This window comes from Ambystoma mexicanum, chromosome 2q, assembly GCF_040938575.1.
Source record: "Ambystoma mexicanum isolate Mex_15411 chromosome 2q, UKY_AmexF1_1, whole genome shotgun sequence".
Taxonomy (NCBI): Eukaryota; Metazoa; Chordata; class Amphibia; order Caudata; family Ambystomatidae; genus Ambystoma; species Ambystoma mexicanum.
In genome coordinates, this window is record NC_090924.1 from 1,480,939,671 (window position 1) to 1,480,958,857 (window position 19,187).

At 44.5% G+C, this 19,187-nt stretch overlaps 1 protein-coding gene across 3 annotated transcripts in view; it reads left to right on the forward strand.

Annotated features, from left to right (window-relative positions):
- The window catches only part of FAM13B (family with sequence similarity 13 member B), a 694,693-nt gene that overhangs the window by 40,949 nt on the left and 634,557 nt on the right, over positions 1-19,187 (forward strand). For all 3 annotated transcript variants that reach the window (XM_069649076.1, XM_069649078.1, XM_069649077.1), the window contains exon 2: positions 6,798-6,961. The gene's annotated coding sequence lies outside the window, so the exon portion shown is untranslated. The remainder of the gene's footprint in view (positions 1-6,797; positions 6,962-19,187) is intronic.

Below are 19,187 nucleotides of genomic sequence, written 5' to 3' on the forward strand. Positions count from 1 at the left end.
GAGCAGCACTCGGCATCTCAAAAAGAGACAATATTACCCATGCCAGACATGCCAGGCTCCCAGTAAAAGAACGCATCACTTTCAAAATCCTCACTCTCACCCACAAATGCCTCACCCGCACTGCACCCTCATATCTATCGGACACCATAACCAAATCCTCCTCCACACGACCAGTCAGGACTCGATACATGTTTCCTGAGTGAGTCTTAGCATTAATTGCTTTGTTCACATGAAGCGGTTTTCTTCCTTTACAATGAACACTGCCTTATCTCGCTCACACATGCGCTATCCTGAAACTCACGCGCGCATACCTTGGAACTGACACCGTCAGGAGAACGCCTCCGAAGTGAAGTTAGTCACCTTCCCTGCATATTCAGCTCTGCCCGCACGGCAGTCACCTCAGCTGTTTTCTTCCTCACTGCGCCATGCAAAATTAAACAATACACCACTTCTCTGACTGGATCCGCTGGGTGCTGCCTCCTCAATGTTTCACTGACGTGCAGACAGGCCGCAAGGTGCTTTTCTCGAACGCGGGAATACACAACGCGCAATGGAAACAAACCGCTTTTCTTCTTGGCTGCATGCGCATTACAATCTAAACATATGCCTTTGAAGCTGGATCTCGCGCGCAACTTTAACTTCAAACTTATTTATAATGACCCGAGTACAAACTGAATATCTTTTTCAAGAATTTGATAATAACTTTAAAACTTCCTTTGGCAACAAAGTTCATGCAGTGCATGTAACTTGCAAACAGTCACTTTAAAACATTTCCTTAACAATATCTTTTTCACTTGTCACATCTGTGGTTGATCTGGCACTTTCTGAAGATAGTCAACTGAAAGATGTTTCCATCCTCTGTTTTCTGTGGTTAACTCTGGAGTTCTGAAGCATTGCGATCATTTCTCTGCTGATCCTGAATGAAAGGCAGTTTAGAACCTCTCCTGAGGTTCCATACTGCATTACAAAGGTCTGTAGCAGTCGGTAGCCAATAGTTATTGAGCAGGAGGTTCACCATCTTGCTTTGTGAGAATATCAGCTGCCTCACATTAAGTCAAGGAAACATCAAGAACTTACACCTACCAACACCATAAACAGCAGAATCATGAACCCAATTCTTTGTCAAATTTGAGCACAAACTCCCATCACTTGGTAGGGAGTGGTAACTTATCTAATCTACCTTACCAAACTTTTATGGCCTGTGTTAAGAGTTAGTCCAGAATACTCCTATGCTCTTGGCGTGACGACGAGATACCTCCCTGATAGCAGAATCTTGCAGTGTAAGAATCTCAAACTCAAGAAATTGGCTGCGCTAAAAAAGCAGTGCTTATGTACGGTATACTACTCAGTTGCTAAGAATAAAATCTTTCAAACACAAATTTGGTTCAATCCCTCAGGATCAAATCCTACTTGCGTACCCACCAGGCCACGCTTTATCAACTTTGCAATGGCAGGGAAAATACATTTTGGGTCACTGTTAATCGGTCTAAAGGGTAAGGTCACCAAGTCCCCTATAGAGGAACAATCCTGGGTTGACTATTCTGAGAAGAAGAAATATTCCTTGCTGGAAAGCTATCAAGATTCCCATGTCCTTGACCTGGGCCCTATTGGTGCTGGTTCTTGCCTTTGGGACATAGACGATATAAGTTGGGCCATCGGTAGACTTAATACATCTTGTGCTGCGCGCCCTGATGGTATTCAGTCATTTGTTTTTAAAGAAGCTCTGCAGATCTGGTCGGAGCTTCTGAAACCTATGTTTGATCAAATCTACCTGACCGATGTTGTTCCTGTTTCGTGGGCTCAATCTATTATTATCCCCATCTTTAAAAAGGGCGATGCTCTGGACCCTAATAACTCCAGGCTGATCGCTCTAAGAAAGATGTGGCGAAGTCTCAACTGACACACCCTTCATAGGTCGAATGACTGAGAAGGTGGGTGGCAGTGTGGGGGTAGGTGGGGGGGATAGAGGAGGGAGGAGGGTGAGGAGCCTACAGACCATGCATTCAAAGGAGGAGCAGGTGATGGATATGTCAAGCCTCTTCGACTGTGTTGGACCTAGGCTGTGGTCTAAACTTCTGGGTTTGAATGTGCCTAGAAAGTTGATACAGCTACTTGCTCTTCTCCATACTAATACAACACTGCAAATCCGCTTGACCAAAGAGGGGTCCTTGCTGACAGTTGTAAAATCACACGTAGGCCTGAAACGGGGATGTACCTTGGCCCACTACTTTTCAGTTTGTATGTAAGTGACGTGGAGGGTCTGTGGCAGGGGCCCTTTATCTCGTCGGCACGGCTGGGCAGTATCAAGTTAGACTGGTTAGCCTTTGCCAACGATTCATACTTTTCTGATAGAACTCCTAGGAGCTTACAATGTAAGATGAACCTTTTCTTTGAATACGCACTAGCAAATCTTTCCCCGAATGCCTGAAAATCTAAGTTTTAAAAAAAAAAACATTTTTATAGACAACTAAACTCAAAGCTATGCATTGGGTCATGATATGATAGGTTATTTTTATGGAACCCTAAATAGTAGAACAGGTACTCTGTGACTTATTTGGGCTACAGCCTCACCAATAAGGATACTGTGGAAGCGTGGAAAACTGTCCTCTACGCTAAGGTGAAAATATTGGCCCCCAAATGAAATGTCTGTTGTCAGGACTGTGTAAATTCTCTATTCTTCCTATACGTCATTTTTATTTAGCTAAAATGGAACCTGTGATCCTCTATGGCTTAGACATTAGGGATGTAACGGTATTACGGTATACCGTTAAAGATACCGTGAAGCACTTAATTGAACAATAATAACCGTCACATTGTTTATACCGGTATACCGTTCATACCGTGTGCTTTTCAATCTGATTTGGAAAGGCTGCAGTAAGCAAGTGCTGCGCAGTCTTGGTCTTGCACTGTTGGATGTGCCGTCTGCCAAGTAGTTTCAGTTGGAGCAGTTTTTAATGCCATTCCATAAACCACACGTGCCTGATACAAAATCAATATGTTAGCAATAGGAAGAATAAATACAGTGCCAAGAAGGAAAAGGGTTTACTTTGGGTTGGCGGTTTGGGGTTTATATATTTATAATGGATAATGTTTTCTAAACATATGACAATGGGGGATTTCCCTGGTTCCATCATTGAATTTACATATAATAAGTCACAGTGCGAAATTTACTCATCTCTGTGGGTATTCCCTGCTGCCATACCAAAGTGTAACATGTCCGTGATTACTGAACACCTTTTGGCCCACAAGTAAACTAAAGGCTGTAACGTAAAGAGAGAGTGCGTGTGTGCGTGTGTATGCGCACAAGCGTATACTACCATCAGACTCCATTGATCTGTGGCATGCAGGTTATCAAGATGGCAACATGTTCATCTTCACCAGTAGCCAGTGGGGGGGCTAAAAGCCGAAATGACCACTTAAGAAAAGCTTTTCAGTTTGCTTTGCCAGTCGCAGCAGGGCTCCCCCCCCTGCCCCTCCTCCTCTCCACACGTGTTTTTGTGTTTGGTGGAAGCAAGGGGTGGCATTTCAGTGGAAAGTATGTTGAAAAGCACAATTCTGGCCCTGGGTTCCTGGTTTTGTTTGTGATGATAAATCTGACAATTTATGACCTTTTAGAAAATATTTGTTATTAGTTAACTCCACCTGCTATACCGCGATAACCATGATATACCGTCATTTGGCAAGAAGGTTATTGTACCGTCCTAAAACTAATACCGTGACACCCCTATTAGACATGTCTTCACGATCTGGGTAACTTGCTTAATATCATACAAGGCAAGTTGTGGAGGAGGTTCTGTGCCCATCTTCGGCTATACCCAACGCAGTCATTAGACACAAACTGTGCTTCTCCTCTTTGAAGGCCCGTTGTTTGTGGAAACAACTATCGACATTCAAGAAAATCCTCGTCCCTCTTGAATTCAATCTGAGGATATAAATAGTCATGAAGGATGAATCTGTCATCTCGCTTAATTCCTTCAAATTGAAGATGGACAGTTTTACGTTCAATTCAGGGCTCAAGCTAGAGCTATTGCAGCAGCCAGGAATTGTCAGTCTGTTTAGATTGGGCTCAGACAATTGACAGCATTGAAACCTATGTCGCTTACATTGAGTATTCACATTTCAGTCATTCCAGAGAATGTATTCCTCAGTACTGGCAACACTTTCCCTGTGATGAGGCACGTGTGAACTACATGCACTTTAGGTTGAATCAGTTCCATTCAAGGGAAAAGACTAAGTACTGGAACAACCATCTTTCCAGTGGACACCCTCTTCTAAATTTCAGATTCTGCGGTAATAGAGACACTGGGTCACTGTATGTTCACATTTTGGCAAAACCTTGTCGTCCTGTTTTAAGGGTAAACGTGGTGACAACTCTGAAACGTCAGTTTACTTATTTTGGTGCAGACTAATGTGGGGGACCAATGTTTATTTAAGTTTAGCTTTGTTTAACTCGAATATTTTAGATGAATTGAAAACTAATGTACAATTCTATGTTCAATTGTTATGAATTCTATGCAATTAGCTTTTTTGGTTTTACATGTTTTATGTTTAAGGTTTCCTGTACACCATAAAAAAGAGATCACCCATTCTTTTTACCTAGTTGTTTTAGTTTAAAAAAACTACTGGACATGGGACATGCCCGCTGATTGGATGGTGAAAAGCATGAGGTGCATCATATTTTTTTAAACTGTCATGATGTTGTATCCGCTGCCGTTGTCCGCATGTAGCGCGGTGGGGATAGTCTGGACAACACATTTAGGGTTATTTGTTGGTTCAAAGAGGTGCTGGGAAGGGTGGGGGTGGAATAAGGATAATATGGGTAAGTTTTTATAGGTGAAAAAAAGGGTGCGGAGGTGCCGCAGTAGTCCGCTGACACATGTTACCATGAGCTTCTAATAACCGCAGTTTGCCAGGAAGGAATAGATTTGCTACTCTTTAGGACAGGGAAGAGTATGATCTAAGGACCCTTATGTTTTTAACTACACTGCGTTTACTGTATATCCTAAACTGATGGTACTTAGTCTGACTTTTTTTGTAACCCTGTAATGTATATTTGTGTACTATTCTCTTTGGGGATATCTATTGGGACTACTGTACCTCGGTTGGGTGAAGCTTTCCCTTTTGCTCCCCAGAGTTTGATGTGTTTTGTCTGGAGCCCTATTTTGCCCCTGTGATAGAATATGATCGGAGAGAGTGCATAACCCTTTGAGGATCTGGGCATATCCTCTAACTGGGCTGAGAATATTACAGAAACATCTCGTTTGTAAAAAAAAAAAAAAAAAAGGTTTACAAAAGCAAATGAGCAGTTGACAGAAACGTTAAGTGGTGTCCTTAATAATAGCAATGTGTGCTTGCTGAGCTCATTGGCCCAAAGTCCAGGCCCCAGACTGAGTGCGCTCTATGAACCATTAGAAAATCTGTGCAAATGAGGATTCCACTGTAAGAGAAGGGAGTAATGTGTGGAACAGCCATAGGTGGCAATCGAAGCATTTCTTTATTTGGGCAATCCTCCAGTCAGTGGGGAGTCTACCAGTGCATAGTAGTAATGGAAATTCTGCCTCGTTGACAGCCCTGCGGCTGATCTGGAAATGCAGGCGCCCCACGCTTCTCATCTTCAATTCCAGCCTCAGTACTCTGCACTGGTGTCGCACCCCTAGGGTACAGCAAGCCAAGTCACATGTAACCAAAACAGGAAAAGGATATAAAGAACCTATGTCCATGAACTTTCTTCGTCACATGTGCACCTTAATGGCATTTCTTAGTTATGGGCTGGTGGTGCATGGCTACAGACTGTGACGGGATAGCTTGTGAGCCGCTCACCCCGTATAGGTGAAGTGGGGGAATAGGTCTGTCATCTGTCCAGATGGGTGGTGTATGTGTACCTGATGAATCGGAGATCCCTCCTCCTGTTTCAGAAAGAAGATAAACTGACTTCTCATTCAAGAGCAGCGATGAGCATACCTAGCGATGCCATTATGTTCTGAACTGCTCACACGTCTCCATGCCTTACACTAGGCCACCAATAACACTCTACACATCTGTAATGCATTTCCTTACTTTACTGTTTACATTGATATGTATCACTGTCTATATTGATGTTTCCAATGTTATTGATTTGTACCATATGCATTACACTCATGACACATGTATATTGAATTGTACCACTGTACCTCATCGTACATATAGTACTGAGCACCATATTGTTTATAGCACTACTATACCTAATTGCATTGCCTGTACCATTGTTCAACGGCTTTTGTCTGTCTCTGTAACTTATGCGCCTAGATACGAGGATTTGGCGCGCTTCATAAATGAATGAACTAAACTTAAGTGATTCCTTCAGTGTATGAGTGCAGAAGTCTAGGTGTGTGTGTGTGTGTGTGTGTATGTAGAGAAGCCTTTGCTAATGTGTGCCATTGAGAGATTTGTTGAGTGCCCCTATGTGATGAGGTGGTTTGGATGTATCTTTCTTTGCGTAGGCGTTTGTTTTGAAGATGTCCAATTTTGCTTGCTCTCTGATTGCGTGATGGTCGTGAACGCCGGCATGCTAGCAATATTTCTACTGGGTTTGCTCCACATGACCTCGTTCATGAAAATCTGGATAATTGGAACATGTGTTTTTTTTTTTTTTTTTTTTTCTTCTTTTTCTGCTGCCTGGCTGAGTGGTAGGCTGGTCTTCCATGACTCTGGCTTCTTCATTGTCCCATTGTGATTGGTCATCACTAAGCGCATTTAACTCTTGAAAAGTTTCTTAAGCAATGTTAATTCCTTTTTTTTTTCTTGGTTCTTTTTTCCAGATTACCTGCTGATCTGCCGACAGAGTTGTACGTTTCTTCAATGAGGAACTACCGGCTAATCTTCTGCCACAATCTCAAGCAGCCATAAATGACGAGAGCACGTTTGCTCACTGAGGGTAGCTGGCACACAAACCTTTATTAGAAAGTAGTGTTTAAAGCCTGAGGTAGGTTTGAGTCTTCTGATCTGCTTGAGGTATAGTATGGCTGTCTTTAGTCTTTGCAGTGTTGTCGCTCCTTTCTCATAAGTTTAAAAGTAGTTGGTTGGAATTATTGTAAAAGGCCTAAAGGTCATGTCTTCCTAGCTAGATTCTGTCCTGACTGATGGGCACAAAGCTACATCAGTTTTGACTTTTTTACTTTTTTCTCATACTGATCAAGTACTAGTTTATTAACTGAAGCAAAAAATACAAATGAATACGTCCAGAGAGTATTTGGCTCGTGTTGTCCTACTCCTTATCACCCTCTGCATATATATAAAGGAAAAAATGACTTTCTCATGCTCTGTTATGGAAAAAACCTAGTTTTATAAGAAGTTGCATGAATCAACATAAATTGAGTATTAGAGACATGACATCAACGGTATTTAACCGGTAGTACAGGTGGAAATCTTACAACACACAAAACCAAGCATTTTTTGGCGTGAGAACAATTTGTGTGTGTAGGACAAACTGAATCTCAGTTATTGTTTTAGAAAACTCACATAATAAGATTACACAAAAAAACTGTTTGACATGGTGACAACAAACAAAATTGTAAATGACAATAGTTCTCTTTGTGGGGGACAGTGACAATTCACTGTGGTTTGGAGAAATGCATCTACACCGGGGTGTTTCAGCCGTTTAGGTGGGCCTGTTATGCCTCATCTTGTACACAGCCTTCATCAGGACGGGATGTTGTACAGTAGAATGTCTGTGCTGCAGGGGAACGGAGAGTCTAATCAGGGGGGTACTTGAGCACATATTACATATTACATATTAATTTAATCATGTACTGTCATATGTATATTATTGCACAAAAACACAGCTTACCTATGGGCGATTATTGCCACAGGCACTATTTTGGGGATCCCCTTGCAGCTATGGTGGATCCATATGGGGTCCTGTCGCCAAAATAGATAATCAAAGGGATAACTAGTTACTTAGTTTAGTGTCCTCGAGTATATATCGTGATAAATCGATGGAAGGCGCAATGGGTGCGTGGTTAAAACAAATCTTACCTCTCAATGGAGGCTTGTGTTTCTCTAATATCAGCCTGTTCAATTTCTTATACTTGTCGGCCCCGCGGTAGTAATCCTAAAGGGAGGGCATGTGATCAGTGCAGAAATGGTATGGATCGTGTCCATATCTCGTATAAGAACAGTGTGCATACCTGTGCGGCTGTAGTGCTCACACACGGTGAGCTGCTTGAGTGAGCGGCTTCGTCTAGGAATGCTGAGTCGCTCAGGAACGCGACTGGGCCTGGCAGTGAAGCGTTGGTAACACTGTTGCTAGGTCCCTGTTGTTATTTATATGGGCGGCCATTTTAGGATGGGATCCGATGCCGCATGTGGGAAAAAGAGTGCCTTCGGCTAGCCCCTTAGTGGAATTTCGAAATTAATACATTTTGGGTGTAGTCCTCAAATATATTGATCTAAAAATATATATTGGGACCATATGTATATTACGGTTGTCATGGCAACCATACGCGTTTGTAAAAGGTCCGAAAGACTTGTTTGCGATCATCAACGTAGTGCCTTATTTAGGTAGATAAAGGCATTAATGGATGCTTTGAAATTAATCACCTGGAGTGTCTTCCTCGTGAACTAATGTTTAACAGGATAAACGTGGGGTCACAGGATTGACCTCGTGTGTGTTTTCTCACATGAATCCTGTCCTACGCCTACTGTGCAGTTAAACACGTAGTCATTTTAGGGTGAACCACCAAAGGTCTGCAGTGTTATTGGACTTGTGATCTTAATCAACGTCTTCCTATGGGTATTAGTGTGTTAATTATATCCTAAGTGAGGTCAAATAAATCTGTGGTATATTGTACGGTGCTCTTGAGTTGCCAGCGGCCCTTCAGGTGGAACATACATATCAATGATCAAAAATCGTATCACTGAGCAAAGCTACACCGTGAGAACGTCTCCTTAACTGTTACATTTCAAGTAAAGACTACACAGCAGTATACAGATGACATAGTGAATATTTGCATACATAAGTCCCAATTAGTGAACTGGTGAGAATCCTTATGTTGAGAATGAGGCATTGTGCTGTTGCCCTCGGTTACCTGAACACAATTTACCATGGAAACATCTTGTTAACTGCGTTACGTTCCAAGTAAAGAATGCACATCATTGTACAGATGACCTAGTCAATATTTGCATACATGAGTCCCAATTTGTGGACTAGTAAAAAACCTAGTGTTGAGCAAGAAACATTGTGCTGTGGCCCTTGGTTCATTTACAAGAAAGATTTCCACTCGACTGAAACGTTTAGCCCAGCTTGTACGGTGTTTAGTTTATGGACCCAACGTTGTTCTAGTTGTGTCAGTGTCCTGTTTATATCACCTCCACGTTTAGCTGGTGTCACCTTCTGGAGGACAAACCATCTTAAATCTGTCTCTTTGTTTTTCTCTGGTGAAATGCTCTACTAGGGGCTTGTCGGCTACCTTATTCCTGATAGAGGAGCGATACTCTGATATACGCATCTTGATGGCACATATTGTCTTGCCCACAGAGTAGGTCACAAGGGCATTGTATTATATATACACCCTTCGTGTTGCAGTTTGTAAAGTCTTTCATGGTCCATTTCACTTGTTGATGTTCAAAAGATTTTTTCTGTAAAGTCAATGGACAGGCTACACAGTAACCGCATTTGTGATGTCCCACAATCGGAGGTAAATCCCATAGTGTGTTTTGTACTTGTGGTGGTGGTTCTATAAAAGTGTGTACCAATGCATCTTTTAGATTCCTGTTCTTTTTGAAGGCGAAACATGGGACGTTGTTCAGTGTGCCTGGGTGTTTAATCTGATGCCAATTCTTCTTAATGGTTTTCTGGATCAATTGGCTGAGAGGTCCAAAAGTGGTGACACAGGCTATCCTTTCCAATTTTTTTTCTTGGGTTTTTCTTCCAGACAGACTTCTCTCGGTGTGTCTAGCCCTCTTTTTGGCCTGGCTAATGGATTTTCGAGGGTAGCCTCTTTCTGTTAGTCGATTGTCTAAGTCCTCGGCATGCCGCTTGAACTTGTCTAAATCTGTGCAATTTCTACGAATTCGTAGAAACTGCCCATAGGGTAGATTGTATTTCAACCCCATGGGGTGATAGCTCTGGAAGTGAAGTAGACTGTTGCGGTCCGTGGGTTTTCGTAATAGCTCAGTCTTTAGGCGATCTCCCATTTTGTAAATGTGGAGATCCAAAAAATCAATTTGGTGATGGTCCCAGTGTATGGTAAATTTGATGTGGGGGACTTCTCAAATTTATCCAACTGTGAAAATTCTGCAATTCAAGAGGGGTGCCATTCCATATGATGATGATATCATCAATGAACCGTTTCCACAGGGATATGTTGTCTAGAAAAGGGTTCTTGTCAGTGAACACGTTGTTTTTTTCGTAATTGGACATGTACAGGTTCGCAGTGTCCGGGGCAAAAGTGGCCCCCATGCTAACACCCTTGGTTTGCTTGTAGATCTGGTTTTGGAACGAGAAGAAATGTTCAGACATTGCCAGTCTCGTGCACTCCAAGATGAAATTGGTTGGGGTGGAATCAATGTCTTCTCTGGTGTTTAAAATATCACGTATCGCTTCCAAACCCTCTAGCTGTGGGATCGATGTATGTAGCGCCTCTACATCCATTGTGGCAAGGAGGCTGTCAGTGGTAAGGGTATTTCTCCAAACCACAGTGTATTGTCACTGTCCCCCACAAAGAGAACTATTGTCATTTACAATTTTGTTTGTTGTCACCATGTCGAACTGTTTTTTTGTGTAATCTTATTATGGGAGTTTTCTGACAATAACTGAGATTCAGTTTGTCCTACACACAAATTGTTGTCACGCCAAAAAATGCTTGTTTTTGTGTGTTGTAAAATTTCCGCCTGTACTACCGGTTAAATACCGTTTGATGTCATGTCTCTAATACTCCATTTATGTTGATTCATGCAACTTCATATAAAACTAGGTTTTTTCCATAACGGAGCATGAGAAAGTCATTTTTTCTTTATATATGCAGAGGGTGATAAGGAGTAGGAGAACACTTGAGCCAAATTCTCTCTGGACCGATTCATTTGTATTTTTTGTTTCGTAAGCAACCCTCCTGGGTAGAATAGGCTCCAAACCAGGAGCCCAATTGTTGAATCTAGTTTATTAACTGTAGCATACTTGTAATACAACTGTATATGTTTGATTTAGTTCTATCCATCCGTTACCCCTACGTCTTCTACTTGCCAATTTCCTTACTGCATACGGTGTACCTGACTTTGACTGTTTTTTTGGTTGTTTTACTGCACATTTTATTTCTTCTCCTTGGGATCGAACTTTTTGGAGCAGCCCATCTGCACCTGTAAGGTTTTACTGTAGGTGTGCTTCTGTTTTTGGATGTTTTCTGTTTTAAAGCATCCTTTCCACCTGATAGGTTGCTCAGGTGTGCTGAATATTTACAGGTATGGTACGATTATGATATGGCATTTGTAACGTGCCTATACACAAGTGCTTCAAGGTAGATGGGTTCTGAAATTCTAGAGATATGTTGATGAGGTCTTGAGCTGCAGTGGATGAGGAGACCATATCTGCTGTGGGCCGGATGCCAATGCAGCGAGATACGTCAGACTCCAAATGGACGTTCAGCTAGAGCAGTATTTTGTCATTAAGGTAGCAATTGCTACAAGCCATATTTACATTGCAGCCAGCAGGTAAGTAAAGAGTTTAATGTTAGCAGTTGATCTCATATCTGCTCAGAAATGTGCTAGAAAAGAGTCATTGCATGTTAGAGCAAATTGGAGAAAGCAATGTGATCTTAGAAACCTCATTATTCCTATTATTATTGTGGTACATCAGGTTTTTAAATTAAGATTCGATGAGCAGGATACAAAAACAACTCTGGGTATTGGCCATCACCCAGTAGGCAGCAGCTACAGCTTTGGGACTAGGTGTGTGACCAGCGAAAAGAGAATCCTCGGCCTGCGGTTTTGGCGCCTTTTTATCAGCTCCAACAAAGGACGCGCTTGGTCGATCTTTGATTCTGAAGTCGTGTTTTCTGGTGAGGGGAGTTAGATGAGTGGGATCGTGGCTCTAGAAGTGTAACTGGAGCTCATCAAAGTTCTAGACTGAGCCTCACAAAGACATTGCACTGCAAATGGGTCGGAGTTCTCCTGGTATTCGCGGCCTGCAGCTCTGGAAAGGTAAAGCACCTCGGGAGATGGCTCGATTTGTAGTTAGTCTCTGGGCTGGTTAGTCCCACCAGTCAAAGAGTCGTCGTCCTCTTTGGGAGCTCCTCTGTCTATAAGAAAATGGTCAGGACAGCGGTGGTTGCTTCATGGTTACTGGAAGGGTCTGCAGGTGTCTCTTGTCTTCAGTTTTGGATCTTCTGTTTCAGTAGTCGTCTTGCCTTTCACCTCAGGAACCTCACCTTTTGTTCGGTTTTCCCACAAACACATCTGCAAAATCCATCAGCATTTTTACAGAAAGGGGCAGATGGCTGTGATCAGGCCAGCCAGCCCACCACTGGGAACTGGTTCAATTCAGGTCCTCTGGCAGACAAAGGGCAGGGGAGTGAATATTCCTTCACTCCCCCAGACAAACTGGAGCCGAGATAGGGACATGTAATGGTTCCCGCCAAAGGCAAAAGACTCACGCCAGACCTATTCCGTCTCACCCCACCCACCCCCCAGAATGGTAGGTCTAACAAAGGACAGCCACACGAGAAATGGCAAAAAAAGAAAGACAGAATGTTACAACATAGGTGACCCTATTGTGCACAACCGACATTGTGAATACAGTCTGCGGTAAAGAATAGCACATCAGTTGGTAGAACATAACCACTGCCATCGGCCATAACTGTAGTCGCAGGAGCAGAGAGGAGGGTGGAATACTAGTTTTCCCCTTAGCACTTAGCATAAGGTGGTGTGTGCTAATCTCTCATAGTATAACATTTTAGGAAGGATGCAAAGTATCCCTCTTTCTGATGCTTGTTTATCTGCTTAGAATCACATGTTGTGCCTATAGTCCGACATCCAGTGGTCATCGCAGAGTATTGCAGCGTGTCTTTCGAGAATCGAAAGGGGACGTCGACATGGGCGTGTCTGTAACACTATCCCTAACGGTACATGTAGTGTACCCAAAATCCCTCACGCGTCCAGGTCCCTCAAATTGTTTTTTTCCGGCCAGCATACTGGTCGCCTTAAGCGGAGCTCGTATAGAGACATTGTTAATTGTTCCATCGACCTTTTGGTCGAATATATTATATTATTTAAGATCGCCCTGACCGTCCTTCCTATCGACAGCTGTTCCGGATCTCTGCCGAAATCTCCACGTGGCCGGGCCTTCCAGCCAGCATACACAGTAGGGAGAGTGGGGTCAGGGTGGACACTTCTGTAAAAGCTGAGAATGCCTTTCCCTTTACTCCCTCTTTCCTCTTTGGTCTTCGTCACTTTCCATATCCTCAGCTATGGAGAGGACTCCATTTAGGTTTTGCCCCATTTGCAATGGCACATTTTCTTGGAGAGATAAGCATCGACGGTGTAACCGTTGCTTGCCCCTCGATCACGACGAAAAAAGTTGTGCGGCTTGCAAGCTCCTCCGTCCAAAGACATTGAAGGAGCACTGTGTCAAGCGGTGGGCGGACTACGAGATGTCGAAGGCCGAGTCAAGTTCTGCTGCAACTGCCGAGTGCGACGAGGGTATCTGTGATGAGCAGGCCTCCGACTCGAAGGTTGTTGACCTGTTGGTGGTGCGCACCTGCTCCGCGTCGTCTGTCCCCGGCACCGCAGGCCCTGCTATGGGAAATGTACACCCCGGCGACAAAGAAACACAAAACCCCCGGCCCGTCTTCGAATTCGAAGCGGTCCACTGCACCAACAGGCACACCAGAAGGTTCGACCATGCCCGCGACCGTCCGGATCGGCAGCCCTCCTCGCAGCTGCAGATGCACCTAGCGAACCGGCACTCGAAAGTGAAGGGCGCTAACCCCCAATATTCCAAAACCCGTCGAGACGCATCGTAAGAAGGCGTCCGCCGACAAGGCCCCGGTTCCACCGAAGACTGTACAACCGCAGGCCCAGGCTACGGGTCTCCCTACTGCGGAGGATGTTATCGGAAGCATTGCGAGAATTGTTTCGGCGGATGTTCAGAAGCGTCAATCAAGGGATTTGCCGACGACAACAGGGAAGCCCAAGGATTTGTCAAAATCCAAAGATAGGCTGAAGGAATTACTGTAATGCTCCGCCAAGCCTAGGGAGTAGCACAGGGACACGCAACCTCTGTCAGTCCCCCAGGAAGAGTTTCCAGAAGGCGAAGAAGGTATTTCTTCGGCGTTGAGACAAAAATGTCAATGTTTAGCGTCAGGGGATTGTATTCAAGAGCCCTTTCCACCTCTAGACCCCTCTAGGTCTTATGTTTGGACTAGGGAAAAATATGAGAATTGTATGGAGAGGCTTGACAGGGTTGTAACCCTCTCAGAGCAATCCACCCCCAAAATACCATGAAAAGACATTTTGACCCTCGTGGCTAAGACTTTGATTCCTCTCAGGAGGAAGATGTGTACACTTATGACCTCACTGAGGAGGAGGAGGTTCCTGCAGACAAATGGGGATAATGATCCTTTCATTGACCCTGAGGACATACATGATCCCACCGAGGGGTTGGGGGTGCGGGGGGGGAACCTGGATATGGGTAACCCGCAGCCTTGGCAGTCTCCAAATCCTTCACCTGATCTTGATACCCTGTGTTTAGATTCCCCACAGACCATTCCCACTAGACAGCCCTCTCCAGTAGACGATCAGATGACGTTGAACGCCATGTTGCGCAAAGCAGCAGAACATTTCAAGATCGCAGTTAATCCAAGGATTGAAAAGCTATTTCGGCCTTCCCCATCTGATCCCCTTTATATGATAGGTCACTCCACCACTACAAGGAAAAGGGCAGGGGTTCCCCTGTCAACCTGGGTGGCACCCCCTGACAAAGAGTGTAAAAGACTCTACGCCCTAGGAAAGAGGGTCACGGCTGCAGAAGATTTTTCTACGCGCATTGCTAACAATACTAGCTTGTTAGCCAGCTACGCGGACGCTCAATGGGCCATGTTACAGGAAGGCCTGTGTTGGGAAGAATTTGTAAAAATTTGCACATTCCTTTCACCTGAGACCCCCAGCAACTTTGCTGGATTTTGAGGACTTGATTTTTTTTACCTGGAAAGAGTGTGAGCTCTTTTCCCCACACATGTATTTTGATGTGTGCTTTAGTCCTGTGTTCTTTAAAATTACTCAATAGGAATCTTTTCATGTGTGTTACACAGCACCTTCAGTGCAGTGACACAGGGATGCCTTTTTAGACCCCCCCCCCAAGGGTACAAATATCTTCTCTGGGATCAATTACTGTTTCACAGAGAATGTAAGGTTAAAGTGACTTTACTAGTCTCTTTAAGTTCCTAGACCCAGCACACACTAGCTTCCTATAGAGTGTTGGAGGGGTTACCTAGTATCCCCTGTGCCCAGAAACTCATTTAGCAGTCAAATGCTACCCTTTTCTATCGAAGTGGCAGTGGTTTTACAACAGACTACCATGATTTTTCCCGACGGCGAACACCAGTAGCAAAAAAATCACGAGAGGCATGTTTTTCAAGATGGCGCCTTAAGCCCCTTTGTTTAAACGGGTCCTGGTATTCTTTTTTCGCCATTTCTTTTTGAAAAGGTCCTACTAGTGTTTGTCTCTGCACGCCAAACCAGGTTTGCCCTCTTTGTTTTTGTGCCTTTGGCAGGCTTCAGGATTGAAGACCACCTCTGCCGAGTGTCTGGGGCGGTCAGGAAGTGAGGGAGGTGCCCGAAACTCCCTGTGCTTAGTCTCCTAGGATACGCAAATGCACTCTGGCGCGATTGGCTGGCTGACTGTACGGCAAGGACAGCCACCCTGCTGGGTTAGTGGCAGCTAGGCTGGAATGAAAGGGAGAAAACTGTTTAAAAGGCGAGTCTCTTGGCTTGGAAAGCAGTCAACCACTGGAACGAAAGAACCGAAGACGAGCTGGAAGAGAACGGCTGCTGCAACTCATGGACCGTTGGTTTGCCCGGTGAAGCCCTGCTGCAGATCAGAATCGCCAAAGCTCCTTTTGACAGAGAAGCCCCTTCAAGGATCCTTTGGTGGGACCAATCAACTCGTAAGCCACCTGGATACCATTCTCTAAGCTGGTTAGGATTAACCAGGGGGCAGGACACCAGCTTGTGTGCTTGATGAACAGCTCCTCGAACTGAAGTGACTCCATTTTGTTGTCGTTTTCTGACGAACCCGTGCAGTTAGGAGTCCCCTGACATCCTCCCTCTTGTCCCCACGACTGAGGCTCAGGAACAGCGAGATCTACAGGAACTGCCAGGAACCAACGTCTTCAGCTGCATCTTTTGCTTCATACTAAGGTACAGTGCCAATCCGATTTAAAACGCTTCTCTCGCCGTGAAAGTTGGTGGAACTTTCCAAATTTAAAGGCCTAATTGGCTTGTGACCCAACAAATTTATTCTTTTTCATACAAACTACCTCTGAGAACTTTCGCAAAGACTTTACCGTTTACTTCAAGAACTGCTCTTTCCTATACAAGACACTAGCCCATTGACTTTGGCCTAGGCCTTTTGAACTGAATTGAGTCCTTTAGTGAACTATAACTATTTGCACTCCCTAAGAAAGTGATTGTGATCTATTCTGTTAACTGTTTGCTCCTATTTTAGGGGAGCCTAATTTGTTCAGAAACACATTGGTCTGCTATTGAAGTGTTTGTGTATAATATTAAGTTGCCTCCTTCTAGTGAAAGCTTTCTAAATGATTGTGTAATAAATCAGTAAGAAACCTTGAGTGTTAGTATCTACTTGAACCAATGTGATTGTAAGACCTCTGTGTAACCTCTTGTACTGCTCACATTCCTTCTTGAGATGAGCCTGGTTGCTCGGCTCGCTACCACAAAACTGTGTAGTACAGGCTTCTACCAAAGGTTGGTTTTGCTTATGCTGTATAACTTGGACTAACCCTTGCCATAACATTCTGCCTAGTCTGAATCAGCCCATCTGCTAACCACGATGCATAGTCTGAATCAGCCCATCTTCTGCCCATCTTCTAACCACGATGCATAGTCTGAATCAGCCCATCTTCTGCCCATCTTCTAACCACGATGCATAGTCTGAATCAGCCCATCTTCTAACCACGATGCATAGTCTGAATCAGCCCATCTGCTAACCACAATGCATAGTCTGAACCAGCCCATCTGCTAACCACGATGCATAGTCCGAACCAGCCCATCTGCTAACCACGATGCATAGTCTGAATCAGCCCATCTGCTAACCACGATGCATAGTCTGAATCAGCCCATCTGCTAACCACGATGCATAGTCTGAATCAGCCCATCTGCTAACCACGATGCATAGTCTGAATCAGCCCATCTGCTAACCACGATGCATAGTCTGAATCAGCCCATCTGCTAACCACGATGCATAGTCTGAATCAGCCCATCTGCTAACCACGATGCATAGTCTGAATCAGCCCATCTTCTAACCACAGTGCCTAGTCTGAATCAGCCCATCCTCTAACCACGATGCCTAGTCTGAATCAGCCCGTCTTCTGCCCATCTGCTAACCACGATGCCTAGTCTGAATCAGCCCATCTGCTAACCACGATGCCTAGTCTGAATCAGCCCATCTGCTAACCACGATGCATAGTCTGAATCAGCCCATCTGCTAACCACGATGCATAGTCTGAATCAGCCCATCTGCTAACCACGATGCATAGTCTGAATCAGCCCATCTGCTAACCACGATGCATAGTCCGAACCAGCCCATCTTCTAACCACGATGCATAGTCTGAACCAGCCCATCTGCTAACCACGATGCATAGTCTGAATCAGCCCATCTTCTGCCCATCTTCTAACCACGATGCCTAGTCTGAATCAGCCCATCTTCTAACCACGATGCCTAGTCTGAATCAGCCCATCTGCTAACCACGATGCATAGTCTGAATCAGCCCATCTTCTAACCACGATGCCTTGTCTGAATCAGCCCATCTTCTAACCACAGTGCCTAGTCTGAATCAGCCCATCCTCTAACCACGATGCCTAGTCTGAATCAGCCCGTCTTCTGCCCATCTGCTAACCACGATGCATACTCTGAATCAGCCCATCTTCTGCCCATCTGCTAACCACGATGCATAGTCTGAATCAGCCCATCTTCTGCCCATCTGCTAACCACGATGCATAGTCTGAATCAGCCCATCTGCTAACCACGATGCATAGTCTGAATCAGCCCATCTGCTAACCACGATGCATAGTCTGAATCAGCCCATCTGCTAACCACGATGCATAGTCTGAATCAGCCCATCTGCTAACCACGATGCATAGTCTGAATCAGCCCATCTGCTAACCACGATGCATAGTCTGAATCAGCCCATCTGCTAACCACGATGCATAGTCTGAATCAGCCCATCTGCTAACCACGATGCATAGTCTGAATCAGCCCATCTGCTAACCACGATGCATAGTCTGAATCAGCCCATCTTCTAACCACGATGCCTTGTCTGAATCAGCCCATCTTCTAACCACAGTGCCTAGTCTGAATCAGCCCATCCTCTAACCACGATGCCTAGTCTGAATCAGCCCGTCTTCTGCCCATCTGCTAACCACGATGCATACTCTGAATCAGCCCATCTTCTGCCCATCTGCTAACCACGATGCATAGTCTGAATCAGCCCATCTGCTAACCACGATGCATAGTCTGAATCAGCCCATCTGCTAACCACGATGCATAGTCTGAATCAGCCCATCTGCTAACCACGATGCATAGTCTGAATCAGCCCATCTGCTAACCACGATGCATAGTCTGAATCAGCCCATCTGCTAACCACGATGCATAGTCTGAATCAGCCCATCTGCTAACCACGATGCATAGTCTGAATCAGCCCATCTGCTAACCACGATGCATAGTCTGAACCAGTCTATTCTTTATTCATGATGCATAATTGGGATTAGCCTATCCTTACTCATGATACTTAGCCTGAAATAGTCCATCCTTCTCAACATAACGCACAACATGACCTTGTCTATCGTCATAGAATGGCACCTAATTTGATTTGAACTAGCCCTATCCCTCTTGTCTATTGTATAGCACTAGCTTGCACGTGCCACTAGCCCACAGTCACTTAACACCCACAGTATTTGCACTACCTCCTGTCAGTTTACTA